The sequence below is a fragment of the Heptranchias perlo genome, chromosome 15 (genome assembly GCF_035084215.1).
Source record: "Heptranchias perlo isolate sHepPer1 chromosome 15, sHepPer1.hap1, whole genome shotgun sequence".
Taxonomy (NCBI): domain Eukaryota; kingdom Metazoa; phylum Chordata; class Chondrichthyes; order Hexanchiformes; family Hexanchidae; genus Heptranchias; species Heptranchias perlo.
In genome coordinates this window covers 3,205,045-3,225,664 of record NC_090339.1, presented here as the reverse complement: position 1 = coordinate 3,225,664, position 20,620 = coordinate 3,205,045, and the positions used below count along the sequence as shown (strand labels likewise).

Below are 20,620 nucleotides of genomic sequence, written 5' to 3'. Positions count from 1 at the left end.
TTTGAAGCCGATGGGAGGCAGGAATTACTTTACTTAGTTTTGTACTGCAGTCCTGCTGTTGATTGGCCTGACTTGGTTAATAATCAACATCTTTTGGACCGGGTATGTGGGATATTCCATACCCAAGCTAATTTAAGCTTCTTATAAACCTTCAATATCACTGGTAGACTCCAATCTAGTTTTCAGATGGTGCCCTTTTGTACTCAGCTGATCACATCCCCAGTGATGGTTTGCTCCTGTGGGTTTCTAAGTGTGTTGCACTTTGATCTGAAGTCACATCTCCTTGGTACAGGTAAATCCTAAAATAAACTGGGTACAATATTGGTAGAGCAGATGCCAAACTTACCTTCTTTGGATAGTCTCTGGTTTATCCTGACAAAACACTTCACCTTGGTTTCCTCAATTTGCACAGCCCATTGCTAAATGTAATATCAAAATCCGACTAAAGGGTTAAATAAATGTATTTGAGTTCGATATATTGGCATTCAATCAGTTCATACAATCTCATGGATCTAATAAGGTTCTCAGAAACTTCATTCAGGCTCATTCAAGCCAAGAGTAAAATAATTAAAAAATAGATTGTATCAACAAGGAACACAGAGTCACCAAGATGCACTGGGTCCACTAGATACACTGGGTCACCAAGGTACAATGGGTCCACTAGATACACTGGGTCACCAAGGTACAATGGGTCCACTAGATACACTGGGTCACCAAGGTACAATGGGTCCACTAGATACACTGGGTCACCAAGGTACAATGGGTCCACTAGATACACTGGGTCACCAAGGTACAATGGGTCCACTAGATACACTGGGTCACCAAGGTACAATGGGTCCACTAGATACACTGGGTCACCAAGGTACAATGGGTCCACTAGATACACTGGGTCACCAAGGTACAATGGGTCCACTAGATACACTGGGTCACCAAGGTACAATGGGTCCACTAGATACACTGGGTCACCAAGGTACAATGGGTCCACTAGATACACTGGGTCACCAAGGTACAATGGGTCCACTAGATACACTGGGTCACCAATGTACAATGGGTCCACTAGATACACTGGGTCACCAATGTACAATGGGTCCACTAGATACACTGGGTCACCAAGGTACAATGGGTCCACTAGATACACTGGGTCACCAAGGTACAATGGGTCCACTAGATACACTGGGTCACCAAGGTACAATGGGTCCACTAGATACACTGGGTCACCAAGGTACAATGGGTCCACTAGATACACTGGGTCACCAAGGTACAATGGGTCCACTAGATACACTGGGTCACCAAGGTACAATGGGTCCACTAGATACACTGGGTCACCAAGGTACAATGGGTCCACTAGATACACTGGGTCACCAAGGTACAATGGGTCCACTAGATACACTGGGTCACCAAGGTACAATGGGTCCACTAGATACACTGGGTCACCAAGGTACGCTGGGTCACCAAGGTACACTGGTCAGGAAGTTAGATTCATATTTTAGCAAAAGTATCTCACTGTGACTGTGCTACTGGTGGAGCAGCTACAGAATTCCTCCCCAATTTCAGTTCCTTTCATTTTGCTGGCAGGTACAATGAGCTACCAACGTCCAATGGGTCACCAACGTCCAATGGGTCACCAACGTCCAATGGGTCACCAACGTCCAATGGGTCACTAACACAAACTGGGTCGCCAAGGTACACTGGTCACCAAGGTACAATAGTCAGGAAGGTAGATTCATCTTTTGGCAAAAGTATCTCACTGTGATTGCGCTACTGGTGGAGCAGCTACAGAATTCATCCCCAATTTCAGTTCCTTTCATTTTGCTGGCAGTGTGCTACCTCACTGAACCCGAGCAAAACTGTCGACAGGCTACGTTATTAATGAAACCGACCCAAACCTCCAACATACACAAAATATTGATCTTATCCAGCTTCCCTTAAATGCCAGACAGCGAGATGCCGTTTTCATGAAGCTAACAGTGGAGTGGCGCAACTCGGACAGCAACTTTTCGATTTCTGCGTTTCATCTTGTATTAGTATGCAAGGTGAGTACTGAGGTGAGTCTGATCATAAACATTACTCTGTATGTTCAACTTCTGTCTGAGAAATAAAACAGCTTAATCATTCGATCCGGCCTCACCTGCCTGAAGTGTAAACAGTTCTGTCCAATGAAATATCGGAGAAACATCATGAGGCCACATGTGAAGGACACATTATCCACTTTGCATGTCAGATTGTGTGTTACGTTCCTTGAGTTACACTGTCATATAAGAATATTGGGCAGCATGAGTCAACCCAGAACATAAAGGACGTGGGATCCACTTACACGAGTGACTGATGTCACTGAACCAATGGAGATATCTATGGCAGACCCAAACTTGTAACAGGCACCATTTGAAAACCCCTCAATTGCACCAACAGGAATGTGGACCTTGTGTGTGATGCCAACCAACTAATTCCACATTAAAACATTGCCACCTGTGAAGTTTTTGTTCTGCACCAATCCAAGACACTTGCATTATTCAGGCAGAGCAATGTACCCCATGCAATCATGGCTGATGACACTACTCTGATGTTCAAGATGAGCTGTGAACAACAAGAAAGAAAAAGACTTAAAAAAAGCAACAGAAAGAAGGAAAGAAAGAAAGAAAACTTGCTTTCAAATAGGACTTTTCACATCTTCAGGATGTGCCAAAGCACTTTGCAGCCAATAAAGTACTTTTGAAGCACAGTCATTGTAAACTCCTCTCCTTCAAATCTTCATGATCTACTGACTCCAAGCCCAACCCTGTCTCCCTCTTTCCTCCATCAGCCTTGCTATCTCCTGCAGCCTCTCTACTCCCATGGTCTCAATCATAAAAAGACCATCTCTGACCACTTCCTTGTGTCCCTCCCTGATTTCCAGGGTGGTCTGCATGGTCTCACAAACTTCCTTCATTGTGTTTCAAATGCCGGTTCTGGATGACCCACCATGTACAGCATTTTGTTTCATTCATTCATGGGATGTGGGGGTCGCTGACAAGACCAGCATTTATTGCCCATCCCTTATTGCCCTTGAGAAGGTGGTGGTGAGCCGCCTTCTTGAACCGCTGCATTCCATGAGGTGAAGGTTCTCCCACAGTACTGTGAGGTAGGGAATTCCACGATTTTGACCCAGTGACGATGAAGGAACAGCGATATATTTCCAAATCAGGATGGTGTGTGACTTGGAGGGGAACGTGCAGGTGGTGGTGTTCCCATATGCCTGCTGCCTTATCCTTCTAGGTGGTAGAGGTCGCTGGTTTGGGAGGTGCTGTCGAAGAAGCCTTGGCGAGTTGCTGCAGTGCATCCTGTGGATGGTACACACTGCAGCCACGGTGAGCCGGTGATGAAGTGAGTGGATGTTTAGGGTGGTGGATGGGGTGCCAATCAAGCAGTTGCTTTGTCCTGGATGGTGTCGAGCTTCTTGAGTGTTGTTGGAGCTGCACTCATCCAGGCAAGTGGAGAGTATTCCATCACACTCCTGACTTGTGCCTTGTTGATGGTGGAAAGGCTTTGGGGAGTCAGGAGGTGAGTCACCCGCCACAGAATACCCAGCCTCTGACCTGCTCTTGTAGCCACAGTATTTATGTGGCTGGTCCAGTTAAGTTTCTGGTCAATTGTGATTCCCCAGGATGTTGTTGGTGGGGGATTCAGTGATGATAATGCTGTTGAATGTCAAGAGAAGGTGGTTAGATTCTCTCTGGTTGGAGATGGTTGTTGCTTGGCACTTGTCTGGCGCGAATGTTACTTGCCACTTATCAGCCTAAGCCTGGATGTTGTCCAGATCTTGCTGTATGAGGGCACGGACTGCTTCATTATATGGGGGGTTGCGAATGGAACTGAACACTGTGCGATCATCAGCGAACATCCCCATTTCTGAACTTATGATGGAGGGATGATCGTTGATGAAGCAGCTGAAGATGGTTGGGCCTCGGACTTTGCCCTGAAGATCTCCTGCAGCAATGTCCTGGAGCTGAGATGATTGGCCTCCAATAACCACCACCATCTTTCTTTGTGCTAGGTGTGACTCCAGCCACTGGTGAGTTTTCCTCCTAATTCCCATTGACTTCAATTTTTCTCGGGCTCCTTGATGCCACACTCAATCAAATGCTGTCTTGATTTTAAGGGCAGTCACTCTCACCTCACCACTGGAATTCAGCTATTTTTGTTTGGACCAAGGCTGTAATATGGTCTAGAACCAAGTGGTCCTGGCAGAACCCATACTGAGCATCATTTAGCAGGTTATTGGTGAGTAAGTGCCGCTTGATAACACTGTCGACGACACCTTCCATCACTTTGCTGATGATTGAGAGTAGACTGATGGGGCGGTAATTGGCCGGATTGGATTTGTCCTGCTTTTTGTGGACAGGACATACCTGGGCAATTTTCCACTTTGTGAGGTAGATGCCAGTGTTGTAACTGTACTGGAACAGCTTGGCTAGAGGCGCGGTTCGTTCTGGAGCACAGGGCTGGGATGTTTTCGGGGCCCATAGCCTTTGCTGTATCCAGTGCACTCAGCCTCTTCTTGATATCACGTGAAGTGAATCGAATTGGCTGAAGACTGGCTTCTGTGATGATGGGGATATCGGGAGGAGGCTGAGATGGATCATCCACTCGGCACTTCTGGCTGAAGATGGTTGCAAATGCTTCAGCCTTGTCTTTTGCACTCACTTGCTGGACTCCGCCATCATTGAGGATGGGGATGTTTGCAGAGCCTCCTCCTCCCGTTAGTTGTTTAATTGTCCACCACCATTCACGACTGGATGTGGCAGGACTGCAGAGCTTTGATCTGATCCATTGGTTGTGGAAACGCTTAGCTCTGTCTATAGCATGTTGCTTCTGCTGTTTAGCATGCATGTAGTCCTGTGTTGTAGCTTCACCAGACTGGCACCTCATTTTTAGGTACGCCTGGTGCTGCTCCTGGCATGTTCTTCTCCACTCCTCATTGAACCAGGGTTGATCCCCTGGCTAGTTGCTAGACAAGAAGATGGTTGCAAACGCATTGTTTCTGTCTCAACCACTAACCCTGGATATGTTGGACATGTTGGAGAGTTAAAGGTTAATAATCGTACTAACCTGTATAACTACAACTGGTCATGGAAGCAACAGGCTTTCTCAGGTAAACAGTAAACCAGAGGGGAATTGGGAGAAGGAAGGATGGATCATACGGCCTACTTCAAAGGTCTGATAATGATCGACAAGGGATTCCTGTGCAAAGAGACAATATCTGGGACCACATCGACCATGAGTGATTGATATATAACTTTAGGGACTGGTTAATAAATATAGACAGAGGGATCAATTAACCATGGGATAGAGTGGATCTCTGGGTAAATAAGCTGTCAATAAACTGTTCTTTAAAGGTTCCAAAAACAGATAGATCAGGAAATCCTGTTTATGAAATGTCTTTTGAAGTAAGCAACAAAGACTGTTTAGATAAATAAGCTATTCTTGAAAGATGCAAGAACAGATGAATCACGAAGACATATCTGTGAAATGTACCTTGGAAGTCAGCAAACTGAGGTGTATAAGAGTGGGGTTTCCCAGAGTTAGTTGGGAGAGCTTGATGGAGAGAGGGACCTGAAGCTGCTCCTGTATACGGTATGGATTGATCACCTGTACTGGATATGAATAAAGTCTGTTCCGTGTACTCCACTATCAAGTGTCTCGTACTTACTCGAATCGTCTTGTGGTGAACCTTAGAAGGAAGGAGGTTAACAATTGGTGCTGTGAATTCATCCAATTAATCCGCGGATGGTGAGTCTGTTTAATATCGACAGTGGGTATAACGAGCTCCTGGGAATCACGATCTCGGGAATTGGATGGAATCAGACAAAATAGAAGGTTTCTCCATCAAGGTGTTCCCTTTGGAAATTTCTGACTGGATTAGAAGTAAAGGGGGACCCTGCGGATTCTCTAGAGAAATTTTAAAAGTGAGCTGGGAGGAGATTGAGCAGGTACTGGAGAAAGTGTGTCAGCAGAAACAGAAAGACAGAAGACAGAGAACACATCTGTTGCAGGGACTGTGTCTGGGAATTGGAGCCCTCTGGAGGCAGCGTGATCAGACACGGGCTGAAAATAGAGTATTGAAGGCAGAAATAGAGAAATTTAAGGAGGAGCAGATACAGTCATGGTCCACGCTGTACAAGCTCCCAATTCCTTCCTGGCTGGTCACAATGTATGGAACGAATGAGTGATGAGGGAGAGGAGTTGGAAGATAAGGTACACAGTTTAGAAGGTGAGGTGGACAGACCACAGATAGAACTTTCTTGTAACTGCCCCGATAATGCTCTAGTGACTCACAGAGGTATGCCCATCTCCATCATTAACCCCACAGCACCCCCACCCCCTCTGTATCCCTGGGAGGAGTTGAACTGAGCTTGTAAGGGTCCAAGCTCAGAACGAATTCCTTCATAACCGACACAGCAATCCACTAAAAAAAAGTAGAATGACCGAGTCCACTCTGGTTGCCAAAGGTCCCGAATAGGCGGAGGTGAGGAGCAGTTACCGGCCTCTGCTGATGAGGATATACCCGCTAGTGGTAGTGAGGAACACACTCTTACCAATAGGGAGACCACAGTAACTTCCACATTGACCACTCCCCCTCGTATAGCAGACTTAAAGGCTATTGTTGATATGTTAGAAGCAATGCCCAGAGAAAGGAATTCCTGGACCTGCTGGATCCTAGAAACCCTCAGATTGAAGGAGATAACCCAGCTGACAGACCAGGAAATGGGAAACCGTCATCAGGAGGGCCATGGGCTCCACTTTTTATCAGATTATGGGGCAGGTTGGACCTAGAGACGTTGAGCAGGGGAGTTTGCAGACGATTTTTGGTCCCATGACTGAGATCCAGCAGGTTAAGTCTTTGGCCATCACGCCTGACGGAACTCTGCCGCTAATATCAGAACGAATGTTTGACCGACATCCACACGTTCTGGGAAGAGCTGGGCGATGGGGAGATGAGCAGCAGGGGGATATGATATGGGCAGTCCTACCGACTGACCTATTAGAGAAGGTAGATTAATACAGAAAGCAACAGGACTATGACCAGTTCATGAAGCGTACTGAACATTTGTACAAGGTGCCCCAGATTAGTGTGCATGAGGCACAGACCTGGCGAGTGGAAGGTGGGGGCAGCCCAGAGAGAACTTTCCCTGGAGAGGCCGTGACAGGGACAGGGGTCATGCAGAAGGTAGAGACGGGAGACGTGAAGGATGGATCCCATTTCACCAGCTGTTAGTGGATAAGCAATGGTTAGAGAAAGAGGTACAGGCACTTAAGCTCAATAAGACCATGCCAGCTCTCCCTGTGGTGGGCAATATCCCAGGGACCAGGCTCAGCTCTCCCTGTGGTGGGTAATATCCCAGGGACCAGGCTCAGCTCTCCCTGTGGTGGGCAATATCCCAGGGACCGGGCTCAGCTCTCCCTGTGGTGGGCAATATCCCAGGGACCAGGCTCAGCTCTCCCTGTGGTGGGCAATATCCCAGGGACCGGGCTCAGCTCTCCCTGTGGTGGGCAATATCCCAGGGACCGGGCTCAGCTCTCCCTGTGGTGGGCAATATCCCAGGGACCGGGCTCAGCTCTCCCTGTGGTGGGCAATATCCCAGGGACCAGGCTCAGCTCTCCCTGTGGTGGGTAATATCCCAGGGACTGGGCTCAAGTCTCCCTGTGTTGGGTAATACCCCGGGGGGAGTGGCTCAGGTCTCCCTGTGGTGGGTAATACCCCCGGGGTGGGGGGCTCAGGTCTCCCTGTGGTGCGTAATATCCCGGGAGTGGGAGTGGCTCAGGTCTTCCTGTGGTGGGTAATAACCCGGGGTGGGGGGCTCAGATCTCCCTGTGGTGGGTATTACCCCCGGGGTGGGGGGGCTCAGCATTGGGAAGTCAAACCCCGTTTTCCAGGTGTCCTTTGTGGAGGCTTTATTATTGGACAGCTGGGTCTCCCCATGGTCCAAACCACCATTGGGGGGGGGGGGGGGATAAACTTTATGTTATTAGATCGTGGGGCAGGTGTTAGTTTTACTAAGCAAGTGACATATTTAATTGTGAAAAGTCCATTGATGGTGTTATGGATATTCCCAAAAGGCTAAAGTGGCAAAGAGAGTGAAGGTGAAATTTGGGGAATGGGAGTTTGAGGATGAGATGGTCGTTGATGTGGGAAAAGAGATGATTGGGGCATCTGTCCTGGAGAGAGAGGGTCTTTTAATGGATTTTGCGAATATGTGGTCATGGTGAGGAGGGGAAGGCATTATTCCTGCGAGCTGTAAACAGTACAATCCAAATATCACAATTCAAACGATACAATACAGTCCATATGGGCCTATGGTGGGCGAATAATGATTTGAAGGCCACCGATGGTGATGCGATTAAATTTGGTTCCATGTGACAAGCTATACAGGATCGGGTACATCAGAACACGTGGATGTCACTTGTGAAAGTTAAGGCCCATGGGAATAAACGGCCACTGGCAGATGAGGCACAAAACAGGCAGCTCTGGAGCCCCTCCATGGCCCTGCGATATCACTTTTGCGGCGATACCTGTAGCTGCGGTGATAACTAGAGTGAAGATGAAATGATCTGCTCCGCCTGGTTTGCTCCATGACTCACAGTGTCAGGATGAGCAGTTCGTGCCTCTGATATCTACTGATCAACCTGTTGCTCTGGGTGATGGGATGATTGAACGACATCAGGAGCTCCTTTCCCATGTACAGGATGGGGTTAAATTGTGGTGGTTCCCAATTCAAGTCAGAAAGATTTAATGCAGTGGATCCATGACTGTAACACAGGCAGACACCCTAAATGGGGAGATACGGAGGAACAATTAGGACAAATTTGATGGTGCCTGGGTATGAGACAGGATATTAAAGATTTTGTGGCAGGATGTGTGATATGCTCTAGATTTGACCCTGTAGGAAACAGAAACGGGGTGTTATGATTCCATCAACAACCCTCGAGGCCATGGGATCAAATACAGATTGATTATACAGAGCCCTGACCTATATCCTCACGGGGTCATCAATATCTCCTGGCTGTGGGAGATCTATTCTCACAGTGGGTAGAGGCTCTTCCTACCCACAATCAGACGCCTGAAACTCCTGCTACTAAACTTGTTTCTGATGTCTTTCCTCAGCGGGGGATCCCTCGGATCGTCGACTCTGATAATGGATCCTCGTTTGTGGGGGCCTGTGGTAAAAGGTATCTTGGAAATACTCGAGATTGATCAGAAATTGCATATTACTTACCACCCCCAAGCAGCAGGACAAGTGGAACGTGTGAATGGCACCATTAAAAAGAAATTAGTTAAATCTCTTCATCAGACCGGTTCCAATTTGGACTTGGTCCTTCCCCTTGTTTTGATGCCTATCCGTGCTGGGATGTGCAAATCTACAGGGTTTGCACCATACGAAGCACTGAAGGACCGTCCAATGCCATTCTGGGAGAATCTTCTTTCTCCCTTTTCCCTTAAGGATCAGACACAGGTCTTACATCAGGAGTGATTGCAACGCTTTAAAGATCATCTCCTCGCTGAACATGTGAGTGTGGATGCTACTGACAAAGCTAACCTTGTCTGTAGGATTGCATGTCAGAGGTTTCTGAAATGGAAGTTGGACAGAAGGTTATGGGCCTGAGTCTAAGGCCCATGGAACCTTTTGGTTCGGTAAAATGGAAAGGTCCATTTCCAGCCGTTGACAGACTGGGACCCTCTTTATATGCTGTCAACATGGGAAAACTGGGCGTCTGATGGAAGCATGTAACCCAACTTAATCCATTCGGGACACGAAAGGGAAAATGAGACAAAGCAGGAGTAAGATACATTAGTCTCTGGCAGAAGTTCTTTTGTTTTCAGTGTACTGTCTCTTTAAAAAGCCTGTGAATGTTTTAATGCTATTGGTTGTGGCTATTTTTTTTTTCAGTGACGAAGGATGTTACTATATTCTGTTTAACTGTGAAGGCTGACTTTACCTTCAGTTATATTCAGTGTTTTTACAGTCATTTGAAAGAGTTAACGTGATTACTGGGTATTTGCTGTTTATTTGTGATCAGAGAAGGATGTTTTGTTATCTAACACTGATTTAGTACAAGGCGCCATGTGGTTCTGGAATGTGAAAGCTGTTAGTTAACCTGCAGCAACCTTTGATTTTGTGATTGACTGTGGGCAAAACAAAGTGACCATGAAAGGGAAAGAGAATGATTAAAGGAACTATTGCTGGGTGTGTGAACAATCTGGGGATATCTTGTGGTTGGATTGTTCCACAGAATCGATTCACAGTGTTTGGGTCAGAGGAGAGGACATTTATTTTCTGAATTTAGTTGTATTGGGATCTTTGTGTAAGTTTTCAAGGCACAATGATTCAAACATAAATTAATAAAGGGTTTGGTTCTTTTTCATTTGGTAGAGTGTTTTTTGAGTTTGCTTGAAGGCTGTGGAAGCTGTGTGGAGCAAGGTGGTTAATGGTGTCTGGGTCCATCTCCTTTTTACGACAGAGAAGTTAACCCCCTCCACAAGCAGCTGTGATGTTCCCTTGCTTTCTAGTATGTGCTTGACTCTGCTTAAACCTTGGAAACAGTCAGGAGAATGGGAAGAAGTTGGAGCAAGTGATGAAAACTTTGTTTCTCTTACAGATGACCGCTGATGAAGAATCCCTGATAGTGAATGCAGTAATGATCCAAGGAGATGGAGGGAGAAACGGATCATGGTCCAACCCTCCTGCCTGTGGTCTGTTGTTGCTCGTGGTGGCAACAATATTGTTGGTGTCTATTGGTACGCAAAAACCTTTCACCTCTGACCCTTTTGTCTCTGTCTGACCGAGCCCTATTATGCATCGGACTGACTGGGCGGGAGAAGTAAATGGTCACCATCATATCTCTGGGTCTGCTTTTACTGATGTGACCTGAAATGAGACTTTGTGTTGGTATAACGGCTCGGTGAGATGTTTTGAGAATCAATGGATCAGTTATGGACAGCAGACCAAAGATCCTTACAAGAATGGAATGTGGGGACAATATTATATGACTGTTATGTTTACGCCAGGATGTTTATGGTGTAAATTAATGAACGATTCAGCCTTGATACGTGTATGAAGGAGGGGGAGGAAGAGTGCACATTGCACGTCGCAGGTGTGCGATCTATTCAGAGATGCAGTAACGAACACAGGGGCCACTATGATTAGTTACAATAAAACTTCCATAATGAGGTCCGTTCACAAAAGGGGCTCGGACTCGACATCAGTGGTCTAGTGTGATTGGCTGATGATGGAACCATCCTCAGTGTCTTCCTCACTGTGTGGAGGCCTGATAATGAAACCTCTGACACGTAAACCCTTTCACCCAACAATGGAATATTGCCTGAACATCTGTATAACATACTTCACATACACACAGAGGCAATATTGGGAGAGGTTACATGTAACACTTCCACTGTCCTGAGATGCTTGTGTGGGACAGCAGGTAAAAGGATGTCGGTTTCTATAAGGGTGAACCCTTTGCCCTGCTCTAAGGTGGATGTCTTTACCACCCCTGTACTGGGAAGGGGCACAACAATGTCTCCGTGTGATGTGTGCCCGGCCCAGATCAGACCAGGTCCTGTTGTTCCAATGCCCCACCTGAATCGTACATTGTATCAGCTTATGAGTTGGAAAATTGTGCATGTTTCTTCCCCATTTTCTTTGTTTGATGTGTGGTGGAAGTATAATAATTGTTCACAGTCCTTGTCCAGTGTCCAAATTAGGGTAAAATGTGACCTTCTAGACCCCCTAGCGGCCAGAGTAGGACTGGGAGCAGCATCCCTTAATGCTGTGTAATGAGGTCCTCGTGAACAAACTACAGGCATTGGGTGAAGATGAACAAGCAATGGCCCATCCCATTAAAGCATCGCTCGAGGCTGAATCAGGCACGGCTCATGAACTTGTAAATATGGCAATTACTGAATCACGGGATTTATGGGATAAAATGGAGATCATTTACTGTGGATTCCTTAACCTTTCTAAGCAGGTATCTTGGGCTGTGGTTTGTCTCGATATTTAAGCAATCATGGGTGGCTCCAAAATATTGTTACAACAGACCATAGGCATTCACCTACCCTATTGGGTTCAGAGTCAACTTTCCAGTAATCTTAGACAGTTTGCTAATGATAATTCACGCTCCTGGGTCCTATTGTCCGGACTGTGCACTGAAATAGTTTGCCAACAGTTCTGGTGAATCCCACAGGATGTTACACGGGCAGTGCTGGACCCATACATCGATGTGGGACTGATGATGGGGGATTTCCGATACATTTTTACAGACCAAAAAGGCTGGGGATCAAACTTTGATACCACAAGAGATCATACAGCAATCATGACCTCCTCAGAGGGCGAACAGCATCACCAGCCTCACCAGCCTCACCGGCCACGCCGTCCACCTCTGACACGTGGAGCTCCACAACACAGTGCTGTGACACATCCACCTGCACAGCAGGAGGGAGGGCAACTGCAGATAGAGATGCGTCGCAGAGGGCACTACCCTCGCCACAGGGTCTACAGACCGGGGCTCAGCTTCCTGGACCTCTCTGAGCAGCAGTGCACACGGAGGCTCAGAGTCACTCGACATGTAGTCGTGGACATCTGCAGCCTCCTTCATGCCGAGCTGCTCCTGGCTGGCCCGAGCACCATCTTCTTACCTGTCGCTGTCAAAGTCACCACTGCCCTCAACAACTTCTCCTCCGCATCCTTCCAGGGTGCCACCGGGGACATCGCCGACGTCTCTCAGCCGTCTGCACAAAAGAGCCCTGCAAATACACCTACACCCACTCTGCAGTGACACAATGGGTGGCATCATTTGTGGATCTTCATAGTGATCCTCAGGAAAGGGCATTATTGCACAAACCACACAAGATTCGCAAAAGACGTGGCAGTAGTGGTGCCAATATAATACGTGATGTGAGTTGCTCAGAAATTAAATATAAGTAAAAACCATGACAAACCCTCAAACACCCTTGTGCATCCCCTTCATGCTCACGACACGTTTGCCTTACACTTCCTACTGCACATCTGTGATGCATGCCCTGTGGCGACAGCACAGGTAGTGGCAGGTTGAGTGAGGGTGACCATGAAAGAGATCTATGAGAGGGTGAGTATGAGATAGAGCCATGAGATTGTATGAGGATTGTGTTGAGTGATAGTGGCAGGATGAGTACTGGCGAGGTGAGTAAGTGCAGGTAAGATGAGGATGAGGTTTGAATGGGTATGAGGGGTGATGTGATAGAGTAGTGTACGCAGTACTGAAGGAGATGTGGGGTGGGGGCGGTGATGTGACAGATGGAGTGTAGGGGAGAGAGTAAGTGTACTCACTTCGGCTGAGCTACTTAGGTCATTGCAGCGCCTCCTGCACTGTATGCAGGTGGGCGATATGTTGGTGGTGCAGGTGACCTCCTCTGCCACCTCGAGCCAGGCCTTCTTGGTGGCAGAGGCAGGCCGCTTCCTCCCGCTCGCCGGGGGGAAGATCTCTGTTCTCCCCCTCCTCCTCACCCCATCTGATGATACCTGGAGTGAGGCATCATTAAACTGGGAGCAGCCTTCCCCCTGGGGTGCTCCGTGCTGTAATTTTTCCTATTTGTTGCAGCATCAGTCAGTGGAGGACTGCCCCTTTAAATAGGGCTCCTCCAGCTGACAGCCAATGCTGTGCATGCACAGCCCGCCCGCCGCGCAGCTTACTAGCGGGAAACCTGGAAGCACAGGCAAGTGGCTCCAATTATCCTGCGATTGTGTGCGGAGCAGACTGATTTCACCGGGCGCGTTACCCACGTGCCCAGTCGACCCCCCCCTGCGAACCCGCCGCCATGCTAATATCGGGCCCAATGCCTTTAGATTTATCTTCTTAAGATTGCTAGTCATCTTAGTTTCATTTTGCACTATGGCCCTATTTGTGTTCAGACAAAGAAAACCATCCTGACAACCATCCTAATCAAAGTGATTCTTTATTTAATGAGTCAAAAAGAGCACATAGCAAGCATGAAGCAAGTCAATCAATATCCCATAATACAAGTGGGAGTTTGCAACATTCTTCATTTAATGATTGAAAAAGGAGTACATAAGCAAGCATGAAGCATTGCGAGCAAGGAGCACATACAATCTTATGCATCACAGCAGTCGTTTAGGTCCAAAAGTCGGGAGTTGATTGCTGTGGCAACAGGTGATGTGTTGAATGTCTCGGGTGGTAGGTCGAGGTTCCTTGGCTCATCAGTGTTTTCCTTTTTGTCCCAGTTCTGTATTAAAGTGGTGACGTTCTGTGTCTTCTCGTTTGTCTTGTTGTCAAAATGCACAAGTAGAGTCTTCTTGTCAAAGTCCAGAAGCAGACACTTTTTGTCTAAGTTACTTAGACGTACAGTCTGTTCATTGAAATTCGGAAGTAGAGTCATTTTCTCAATGTTCAGAAGCAACTATCAGAGTGCCCGTTGTTTGAGGCCCTCATGACTTGAAGCTCCTTCCAGCTTCTGCTATGTTGTCTGTTGTTGTGATGCTACGATGTCTTGTCTTTATATGCTTCTGAATTGGATAAATACTTGAAAAGGAAAAATTTGCAGTGCTATGGGGAAAGAGCTAGGGAGTGGGATTATTTAGATAGCTCTTTCACAGGCAGGATGGGCTGAGTGACCTCCTTCTGTTCTGGATCATTCTATCATTCTAAGCATCACCCAGGAGAGTTTAAATGAGAAGAATTTTAGGAAGAGGGACACTCAAAAACGAGGTTGACAATGTTACAGAGCATTGATAGGAGACCTCACAATAGTGTTTGAATGTCTGGAGTCTGTAACCACTCACTGTGCTGTCGATCATCCCTGCTGTTATTAACCCATTCCTAGCACATCACCTCCGACTTCCCCATCTCCCACTGACTCTCCTGTGTGTCTCCCAAGGAGTTGGAGAGCTTCCTGCTCATGAACAGTCAGGGTGGCTGTTCCTTCTCTCTAAATGTGGGCAACCTTGGCAAGGAGACGACAGAGTGAGAGACTGGCACAGCACTGAATGTGACCCAGGGGTCTGCAGCCATTCCACACAGCAGTCAGGACTGCAAAGTTTAAACCACAACGGGGTGAATTCCCACCAGGATTCTCCCGCTCATCGATCCCAACTCCACAGGAAGAGCCGTGGAAAGACCAGAAAAATGGGGCAAATTCTTTCCACGGGTCTTTGGTCGAAGTTGGGATGGATGAGCAGGAGAATCCTCGTGGGAATTCACCCCCAATACTGAATTATGATAAAGAAGCATTTAATTTGAATTCTCTTCAGTCTAATCTTCATTTGGAGAGATCTATAGCCGGGGGGATTGTGCAAATTCAACTCAAGCAGACACACATCTGTTGAAAGCTCTTTGCACTGGTTTGAATTCTGAAAACCTATTCACGAAAGCTGAGTTTGTAAATATCGCACCAAGTGATGCAATACTTCTACTGACCACATGCTGGGGCAGGTCCAGAAAATGTCGAACTTTGCTCATATCTCCACCATGTGGCAGAGGGTTTAATACAAACATTAGGAATTATTGCAAAGCATCAGTGTGTGGCATTGTATTATCTTAAATGAGAAAAGGATCAATGACTGTCACTGAAAGGAGATACACTTGCTGTTAGTCAAGGCTGCTCGCTGAAGAATAAAGAGAAATTTCAGGTTTTTTCCTGGATTTGGGGAAGAGTTTCAAGTTATCCGAGAACTCAAGTTTTAAAAATCAGTTTTAGATTCATCAATGGATGGGGTGCTGTGTGAACGTGGTTTTGTTGGGTGATCAATCGGTAGGTTTGTTTCGTGGACACAGTGTTCAGTGTGTTTTCGGGCCTTTATACACACACGGTTTGGTGCAGGAGATCCTCCTGTGCTGTACCTGATTTTAACTGTTCCCCGCCCGGTTTCCACCAGGTGATGGGAGTTAATATCCGGGCCCATAACTCAGTTAAGGTCTGGCACTGAGAGGTGAGTGATCGGAGACTTCTGAAATGACCTGAAATCAATTTTAAAAAGTTACTAATATTTACAAAAACTTCTTAAAAATCTTTTTACAATGCAGTAAAATGTAAGTCACAGTGTTTTGCAGGAACACTTCACCACAGAAATGTGTCTCAAGAGGAATCCAAAAAGAGCCCAGAACTTTAGCGAGGAAGAGCTCTGGGCCCTCCTGGACGATGTCGAGAGGAGGCGTGAGGGGCTGCTGGGACTGCAAGGGTGAGGGCTCCCTCCAAAATTAGTATGGTGACATGGAGGGAGGTGTCAGAGACCCTCACTGCAAACTCCACAGTCCCACGGACAGGGGACCAATGCAGAAAAAAGTACAATGACCTGACCAAGTAGTATAGTAAGGAGTCAATTGCAATATAATCTAATAGTACAGAGTCAATTGCAGTATAATCCAGTAGTATAGAGTCAATTGCAGTATAATCTAATAGTACAGTCAATTGCAGTATAATCCAATAGTATAGAGCCAATTGCAGTGTAATCTAATAATATGGCCGGATTGGATATGTCCTGCTTTTTGTGGACAGGACATACCCGGGCAATTTTCCACATTGTCGGGTAGATGCCAGTGTTGTAGCTGTACTGGAACAGCTTGGCTAGAGACGCGGCTAGTTCTGACGTATGAGGAGAGATTGGGTCGGCTAGGCCTATATTCACGAGAGTTTAGAAGTATGAGAGGTGATCTCATCGAAACATAGAGAATTCTAGACAGACTAGATGCAGGGAGGATGTTCCCGATGGCTGGGGAGTCCAGAACCAGGGGTCACAGTCTCAGGATCCGGGGTATGTCAGGTGGATCTCTGGAGGTGTTGCTGGCTGATGAGGACCAGAAGAGGCAGAGTGACTGCTCCAGAATGACTGGTCCAGAGTGACCGGTCCTGCTGCTTCAGTGTCTCACCCACACTGGGAGTAAATGGTGACAGTGCTGAACTGTTCTAATAACAGAGCCTTTTGTAGGAGTGGTCAGGTTCATGTACACTATCCAATTAGAATCTAACACAGTGGAAGCTCACTTGTTGCCAGGGAGATTCTGCTTTTCCATCCCTGAAATCATGAATCTGAACAGAAGAGACTTCTTACTGAGACACAGAATGGGTGGAAAATCGGGGGCTGTGCGAGCCTGAATTTCAGATATAGGCAGTGGGGTAGGAAGTGTTGAATCACGATGCTCCAGGTATCAAGAGAGTGGGGCAGGTTTGATGAACCAGCTGGTCTTTTCCTGCCCCTCATTTCCATATGTTTGTATGTTTGTATGACCTGCCATCTCTCTCTGGGTCTGACCTACCTTTGACTCCAGTCCCACACTACGTGGATGACTCTTAATGCCAGTTAACGGGTAACATCACTTTCTGAGCAGCAGGAAAGAAGGAGAACGGCAGCAATGTGTGAAGTGACAGCAGGGGGATCATCCACGGGGGTCAGGGTGTCAGGGTCAGCAGCGTGGGCCCCTCCATTCTCAGGTGGATCTCTGGAGGTGTTGCTGGTTGATGAGGACCAGAAGAGGCAGACTGCAGAGCATTGAGGGCAGGAAGTCCCATAAGAGGGCAGTGGAGGCTGTCCGGAGGGAGTGCAAACTGCACCATCCCTAGAACTACCACACAGTGCGGGAAGAGGTTCAGTGACCTTACAAGGGTAGCCAAGGTAAGGCTAGGTATTGGTGCCAATCCACATCGTCTACCACTCAGACAGCCTTCACTCAGCTCCTCACCTCTCATTTTCCTTCCTTCTCAACATCTGGGTTTCAAGGGAATTCACAAATTCACATCTGCAAAGGGCAACCTCTGCAAACACTCAAGCAACATCTTTACTCAAAACCACTCTGGTCACTCCCTTTTCCTGCCACAAGGGCTACGGCTAATCTTCAAGGCCATTTCATTTAAAGTGACAGTGCACCTCCATATTTCAACACCATGTACTCAGAAAGGGGAAAATCTCCATGCCACTCATATGCCCTGAATGCTTTCCCTCCCCACAAAGGAAAAGCTGGTCTACAACCAGTGGCAGAGAAATATAACCAGGGGAGGAGCAGCAGTGCTGAAAACCGTGAGCGAAGATAAAGAGGAGGCAGAGAGGAGAACCTGTGGGAGAGGGTGAGGTAGGAGGCAAAGTGGCGACAGAAGGTTGGTAAAAGTCTCAGCTTTGTGCACCTTCTCCAAGTATTGCAATGTCCTTACACTCAGCCACTATTTCTTCAAGGGGGATTGTCACAGTGTGCGCAACTAAAGTCTTCTGTGTTTCACATCATCGGGGAAGCCTTGCAGGAGGAGGTTGGTCAGGATGATGACCATCGAGGCATTTCCACTGGGGAATTAGCTGCCAGATTCATTGCCTTAACTGCTGCTACCTCTACACCAATGGGTCATGGCATCTTACTCGCACAAGCACCAGCACAGAGACACCCACTTGGGAGGAAGTAGCTGGTGATCAGAGGGTTTTCATCGTGTGAGGCACAGAGCACTAATGAGCATGAGGATGTGGGAGTGGAAGAGAGGAAGGGTGCTGTTCCTCCACGGACAATGGAGAAATGGGCATCCCTCACTCAGCAGCCTCGGATGCCAAATCACATGGGCCCAGTCTTCAAAAGAGATTTGATTAGGGAGATTTTGATCTCATGTTGGCATTGCAGTTACATTGAGTTCCATGAGCCTCCTTCCACCAAAGCTAGAGGTCATCAATATAAAATAGTCACTAATATTCACTAAAAAATCCAATAAAGGATTCAGGAGAAACTTCTTTGTCCAAAGAGTGGTTAGAATGTGGAACGAGCTACCACAAGGAGTAGGTGAGGCAAATAGCATAGATGCATTTAATGGGAAGCTGGATAATCACATGAGGGAGAAAGGAATAGAAGGTGATCCTGATAGGATAGGGAAGGAAGAGGCTCGTGTGCAGCATAAATGCCGACATAGACATAGACCAGTTGGGCTGAATGGTCCGTTTCTGTGCTGTAGTTTTGATGTAACTCGCTGTAACTCCTTGTCATCCACCTCTTCACAAAAAAGGAATGGAGGGATTCCCATTGGAAAATCCATGTTCCCAATCCAGAGCGGTACTTTTTACAGAGCAGAGTAAAAGTAGCAGCAAAAGTCCTGACAGAGCCTCCAAACATTTTAGGGATTGATGTACCGGCAATGTAACACCAAACCTCAGTTGAGGCAATCAAACTCTGAGCAGCATCCACCTCAGCAATACCTCACTGCTGCTCTTACCACCACTTGGATTGAAGAGCTTAGTTGTGCTCACTTGAGCCTGTTTAATTCTGTTAGACCGAGCTGTAAATTGGACTGGCGATTTTTTTCAAGGAAAGTTTTTGTGCTGTTTAAAGGTGCGGTGAATCACTGCCCCATTTTACTGCACTTACTGCCCCAAATCCATCCCAAAATGGGTGGTCTTTAAATTCAGCCCAAGTGTCTCCAGGGGCATCACTGACATTTAACCAACTAAAGTCCCAAACCCTGCAGCATTTAGGATGTCTATCCAAAGAGTTCTCCTTCATGGTTTGGAACTTCTGGCATTCAACAGAAGAGATTCCTTCGTGGATGTAGGAGGTGATTTAGGACCAACTGTGAATGTTTTAGATGGATCATCAGGTAAGTGATTGGAAGGTTAGAAGGGAACGCTTTGTGCCAGATGTACTTAAGACAGCTCCGTGGCATATGAAACTTCTGTTCTGTTCTTTTTGAGTAATCACCGGAAAACCGACAGTTATGCACCATCAGACCCTGATTTGTACAACTACAGTGATTTCCAGGTGACATGCAACGTGATTAGAATCCAGTAAAGTGGGACTTGAGAACATAGAAGGAAATTCGTGAAAATTTAATTTTAAATAGAACAAACTCCTTACGGAGAATTTTTTGAACCTGTGCATCTGTCGGGAGTCTCGCCCAGCGAGAGCGTATATCTGAAACTCAAGCTCGCACTCCCCCCGATTTTCCACCCATTCTGTGTCTCAGTAAGAAGTCTCTTCTGTTCAGATTCATGATTTCAGGGATTTAAAAGCAGAATCTCCATGGCAACAAGTGAGGTTGTGCTGTGCTGGATTCTCATTGGATGAGAAGCAGCAGCATCAGATAATCATAGAATCATGTAGAATCGTTACAGCACAGAAGGAAGCCATTCGGCCCACTGAGCCCGTACTAGCTCTTTGTAAGAGCAATCCAGTTACTCCCAATCTCCCGCTCTTTCCCCATAGCCCTGCAATTTTTTTCCCTTCAAGTATCTTTCCAATTCCTTTTTGAAAGCCATGGTTGCATCTGCTTCCATCATCCTTCCAGGCAGTGCATTCCAGGTCATAACTACTCGCTGTGTAAAAAAGCGTGTTTGACGAGCTGTCATGTTGATAATTTATATATTTTTTTGTTATGGCACTTTAAATTTAATCATTATTACCACCACTGCTCCATCCTGGCCATTACTGAGTCTCTTTTGTGAATTCGTCCTTATGATGTGCTTCATCATCAATGCCAAGACATGATGCCACACATTGGGCACATGGGTGTATATGGGTGGTTGAAGGACCGGTTTTGAGATGAGGGAATCCCTGGCATCACAGCCATCAATATGCACGGCTGCTCTGGCGATGGGTTCCCCATCTTTATTTTCCTCCTCCTCAGATGTACTGTGGA

The 20,620-nt window shown here is 46.8% G+C and overlaps 1 protein-coding gene across 1 annotated transcript in view; it reads right to left on the bottom strand.

Moving 5' to 3' along the window:
- The window catches only part of LOC137332839 (interferon-inducible GTPase 5-like), a 380,546-nt gene that overhangs the window by 301,709 nt on the left and 58,217 nt on the right, over positions 1 to 20,620 (bottom strand). The window lies entirely within an intron of this gene.